Here is a 6,000-nt window from a genome sequence, read left to right on the forward strand (position 1 = left end):
TTAGGGAACAGGTAAGAAGAGCCTTTTGAGAATGACAACATTCACCTGCACATACATCCAGTAGATACATGCAAACATCTGGCTCAGCTCTACACACATAAGCACCTACATGTGAACATGCACCCCGGTCTTATTAATTCATTTAGTCATTTAACAAATGTTTATGAAGCAACTCTCTGCCCCAGGCATTGGGCCAGGAGCTGGTGTTACAATGATGAACAAGACAGACCTAGACAAGCGGTCCTAGCCTCCATGGAGCTTATAACCTAGCAAGAAAGACAGATATCAAACAAAATACTTACACAAAATAATTAAAGGTATTAAAATCATAATAAATTTCACAGTTGAGAAAATTTCAGTGGACCATAAGAAAAGATGAGTGGCTCATCTTCTATTTAGAGTAACGCACATTGCACATTGCACAAGAAAGCTTCATGAAAGGACGGCTGGGGGCCTGTGACTTTGTGGAGAAGGGGGTATCTTTTTCTAATTCTCACAAAGGTGTCTTGTGGCCCAGCATTGGCCTGAGATCTAGCCTAGCTTGGCGGTCAGTTTCACATCTACTATATCATACCCAGTCTCACGCTGTCTCAAGGCCAGTTTTAGGGTCAAACTCATTGTCACACATACAGTATTATACAACACTCTAGCATACTCTTGCACAATCACCCACACATATTTAACATCACACACAAGTTCACATTGGCTCCAACACCCTTTTACAGACATGACTTTGACACACACTTAAAGCATCCTCACGATCACACGCAGATTCTCACACATGAGCTACCGTATGTGTAGACACAGCCTCACGACAGTCACACACAATCCTTCATATCCTATTATACACACAGTTTCTCTCACACTGTGTCACCGATATACTCACTGCTTCGCTATAGTTGCATACAGTCCCTCATACCCTGTTACACACACAGACACACACAGACACGCACACACATGAGTTTCTCAAACACACAGGCAGCCACACTCCTGTTAGGCTTCTGGAGACAGGCGTGTGCAGCCCCTGATCACAGCTAAATGTCAGCGAGTCCCTCTCCTCCCAGTTAGAGATGAATTGTTGCTCGGGAGATATTTCATCCTTAATGTCTCCTGCTTGAACTGGAGCATGCGTCTCGGGGAGGTTACGTTTTTCCCAATCCGTCTGCTGCCCCCCTGGCTGGCTCAGGGAGATGCCCTCCTGCCTCTCAGCTTTCATGGGGTGAGAGGAGGGCTCCCTCTCCCCTTACAGCCTCTCCTCATCCTTTCCCTCCCCGCCAGCTCACCTCTTGGCAAAAGAACAAAGCCCAGGCAGCTGCCTGGGCCCCCTCCTCAGCTTCCAGCACAGGAGGTGTCCCCAGAGCCCAGGGGCCATAGCCTGGCCACCCCCCACCCCCATCCCAGCTGCTGGCTGAATTCAAGGCCAACTCAGACCCTGTGGCCTAGAGAAGAGTTGAGTATAGACAGAGGGATACGACATTGAGAGACAGATCCTCTTAAGAGTCTTCTGCACCTATACCTCTCCCTATCGTAAACTTAAAAAAAAAAAAGCCCTAGTGATGTTGGTATGAGGGTAAACTGCTATAACCTTTCAGGAGGCCAGTTGCGTAAGATGTATCCATGGCTTCCACAAGCCACAACTCTTTGGCCCCAGCAATACCATGTTTAGGAATTTATTGTAAGGAAATAAGCAGGGATAGTCCAGACAATTTAGCTTCAAGGGGTTCATCCCAGCTTGGTTTATAAGAGTGAAAAATTGGAAACAATCTAAACATTCCACAGTAGGGATTGGCAATGACACAACCATCAAATGAATACCACATTGTTACTAAAATGATGGTGTGGAAGAATGTTTAGCATCGTTGAAAGGAGTTCACATAATGTTGAGCAAAACAAGCAGGTTGCAAAACAGTATGTGTAGTAAATGCTACGTGGGGGCCTGGATGGGATCCTGGAGTAAGAAAATGACATTAGTGGGAAAACCAGTGAAAGCCAAGTAAAGTCTGAAGTTCAGTTAATAATAACGTACCAATGCTGGTTTCCTAGTTCTGACAAATGTAACATGGCCATGTGAGATGTAAGCTTTAGGAGACACTGGGTCAGGGGCATGGAAACTCTCTGTATTAACTTTGCAAGCTTTCCATAAATCTAAAGTTATTCCAAAATTAGGCTTATTTAAGAATTCATTATGTATATATAATGTGGTCCCCCATTTTCCAACAGTATGTATACATCAAGGTCTGGGAGAATATTCACCAACATGTTAGCTTTAATAATATTTGAGGTGTGGGATTATAGGTAATTTTAATTTAATTTAACTTTATTTCGATCATTTGAATGTTCTTTTTTTTTTCAAGTTTTTTACAATTATATTGACATAACATTGTGTAAGTTTAAGGCATACAACATAAGTGCGATACACACATATATTGCAATAGAATTACCACTGTAACTTTAGCTAACACCTCCATCACATCACATAATTACCATTTCTTTTTTGTTCTCACATTTAAGATCTACTCTCTTAGCAATTTTCGAATACACAATACAGAACCATTAACTATAATCACAATGCTGTACATTAGATCCCCAAATCTTTTTTTAAAAAATAAAGGAACATATACTATTCGTGTAATTAAAAAAAATTCAAACCAGAAGTGTCACTGGGGACACCGAGAGCATATCAATTCCCAGCCACCCCACCCAGCCTCTTCAGTCCCCCGAGGTCCTGAACACAGCCATTCTGCACAGTTTCTTTCACTTCTCTCCAGCCACTAGTTAACATGACCCCTCCTCACCCCTAGAAACTCCAGAATTTCAGAATCTGAAAATTTATTCTTTGATCTCAATCTCCTATCCTCTCACCTCACTCATTTCCTCCTTCCTACTTACTTGTTCTCTGGCCCCTTAAGCCCTCCATCTTCTCCCAGGCCACTACCCCCATTCTGGCTTTACTTCCTCCTTTCTTATTCTGGCTCTATGTCAGCCATTTCAATGATGTGCTTCCTGTCATCCTGCCTACCAATCTCCAGCTTTAAGCAACACTGCCATCCACTTTTTGGGCTCTAACTTCAGGACATGCTGGAGCAGGTAAAAAAAAAAAAAATACTGGCTCATTCATGCTGCCTCAACTCATCCTTCACCAGTATGTGTTAAACAAACAAACAAATCTTTCTTTTAATCTATAATTGACTCATCATTACAATTCCATGACCATTACAAACTTCCTCTGCAAGCCTTCAATTCTAATTTGACCAAGTATATGGAGCCCATTCCTTGAATAATATGGTCCTCTCTACCTGGCCCCCAAACCTACCAGCCCACTCCAGAATTCCTCTAGATCATCACTCATCATTTTTCTTCCCTCCTGTCTCTGAAAAAGAAGAGTTCCTTCTCCTTACCAAGGACCCAACCTCTCCTGCATGTTCCCAGAATTTTCTCTACATCTTGGCTCTCTTTCTTTCCTCTTTGTCCTAGACAAACTTTATGAATGAGAAATCACCCTGATCACCTCTAGTTCTTTGCCATTCACTCTTCATGCAACATTCCTACCCTCCCCCCACCCCACCCCAGTAGTTTCTTACATTCATTCACCTGTGACCTGGAAATAACCAAACCCACCTGGCCCTGTGCAGGTTTTTCCCACTAGTCATTTCTTTGGAAAAATCCCTAACAGACAGCTTCTGAGTTCCCATCTAGAATGTTTAACGTCCTGCTGAGCATTTCCGAGTGGATGTCCCAGAGCACCTCAAACTTACAACCACAATCATCTCTATACCCTCCCCAACATGCCCTGCTTTCAGACTTCTACCATTCCCTCCAGCAATTAAGCTGAACACCTAGGAGTCACTTGGAGACCACTCTCCCCCTCTTTCATCCCCCCAAAACCATTCAACCACAAGGCTTGGCCAATTCTGTGCTAGCCCTGTCTCTTGCCCACACTCCTTTGTGTTCTGTCCTCTCTGCCCTCATCTGGTTCTGGCCTTCCTTACCTAGAATATGGCAATATTACCCAGGACCATCATGCCTCTCATCCTGCCCCACTCACGTTAATCCTATCAGAGCAATAGCCCACAGCCCCTAAAGCTGGAGCAACCATATACTTTATTATCCAAACCAGGATGCTTTTGAGAATGAAAGGAGCTCTATAAAATAGTAATAATAATAATAATAATAATAATAATACATTTTAAGAATAAAAATAATAATTACATTGGGATGATAGGTATGAACTGGAACTGCCATGGTCATATGGTCGTCCTACCTAAAGCATACGTCTGATCACACCCCTCTCCTGCTCAAAGACCTTCCATGACTCCCATTAAATTAAATTCAGACTCATGGTAGCATTCAAGTCCTACCTTTCCAGCCTCTGGCTCATGCACCACACTCTCCTGATAAGCAGAACTATTCATTGGCCTTTAAACATTACTCATGCTCTCCCAATCCCGAGCCTGTGTTCACACTCTTCTTTTCTTCAGGAAATCCTTGTTTCCAACTCCGCTCCCCAAATCCTATGCTTATATCAAGATCAAAATCACAAACTACCCCCCACGAAGTCTCCCTTCATCCTTTTCTTGCCTCTCTCTTATAACACTTTATATTTCCTCCCTTGTAGGATATTATTTCTACACTTGGCTCTATGAAACGTGCTGATCAGTGGCTACACTCAGTCCCACTCCCAGCCAGCACTTTGGCTGGGCAGCTGCTTATGATGTGGCCTGGCATTAAAAGATGAGCTGGGCCAGTCTGATATCCTCTCCTGGGAATATGAGCTATGAAATACAAAGAGACTTAGAGCAGTTAGCAGAGGTGATGTAGAGAGAGACTCAGAGAGGCCGGCTGGTCAAATGCAAGTCACGGTTATGAGAAATTATGAGGAAGCTCTCAGTGCTGCTTGGGGGTCAGAAGCAGTTATGAGCCAGGGCTCTGAAGGCTGACCTGAGTGAGAATCTTGACTCCTCCACTTCCTGGCTTGAACCTGGGGCAGGACATCTAACCAGCTTGAGCCTCATATGTAAAATGGGGATAATCATGTCAACTAACTCACAGTGTTCTTAAGAGGATTAACTGAGATAAGCATGGACACCAATATGTCTGGCATTTAGTAAGTGCTCAGAACTTGTTAACTATCATTCCCCCTCCTTTTATAGTAATAATAATAATAATTAATTTCATTAATATTAATGATAGAGACGCACGGAGAAAGGAGACACTATGGATTGTCTTTCCACCTTACCGTGAGAGAAGTTGGTCCCCAGAGCTGTCTCGGTCCCTGCATGCTTTCTAGACCCAGTCCCTGTGCAGATCCTTGTGCTTCAATACAAAAGGCCCTCTCTTTTTGTGTGATTCCTCAAGTGAACTTCTGTTTCTTGCAAACAAAAGGACCCCTGCCCAGATTACTGTCTTCCTCTTGTGTCTGAGCTCCTCACAGTCCAGCATAATACGCTGTCTACACGTCAGTTTCCTTCCTGCCTAGGCTTTGACCACAGTTGATGCTCAATGCTTGATGAATGAATAAGATTCCAAGTCTTCTCTAAGAAACCTACAGAAAAACCTAAGGCTGTTTTTAGGAGACTCAGAAATCCATGGGGTACAGAGTTGGGAAAGAGTCAGCCCCCTGGTTTAGGGCCTCCTCCCTCAAAACAGGAAAGTAGGAAGGCCAGGCCTAGGATCGCTTTGAAGGACTGATGCTGCAGGGTCCCCTCACCAAGTTCTGGCCTTGCCCACATGCTGCTAGGCCTTACTCCTTCCTTTCCTTACTCCCATTGGCCCCAGGATGAGGGTCATTAGTGTCACAGGAGAGAAAAGACATCTCCTGGGTCAGGTTGCTAACCTGCTGAAATGAGGCCAAGGCATCATCCACCGGGCCTGGCCACTCCCCATCCAGCCTCATTCCCTCCATTCCTCCATCCACATCCCAAACTTCAGCTACACTTATATCTTTTCAGACCCTTACTCTCACCATGCTCTTTCTTACTATGTCTTATACATGCCATTCAT

This window comes from Pteropus medius, unplaced genomic scaffold (genome assembly GCF_902729225.1).
Source record: "Pteropus medius unplaced genomic scaffold, Ma_sr-lr_union100, whole genome shotgun sequence".
NCBI lineage: Eukaryota > Metazoa > Chordata > Mammalia > Chiroptera > Pteropodidae > Pteropus > Pteropus medius.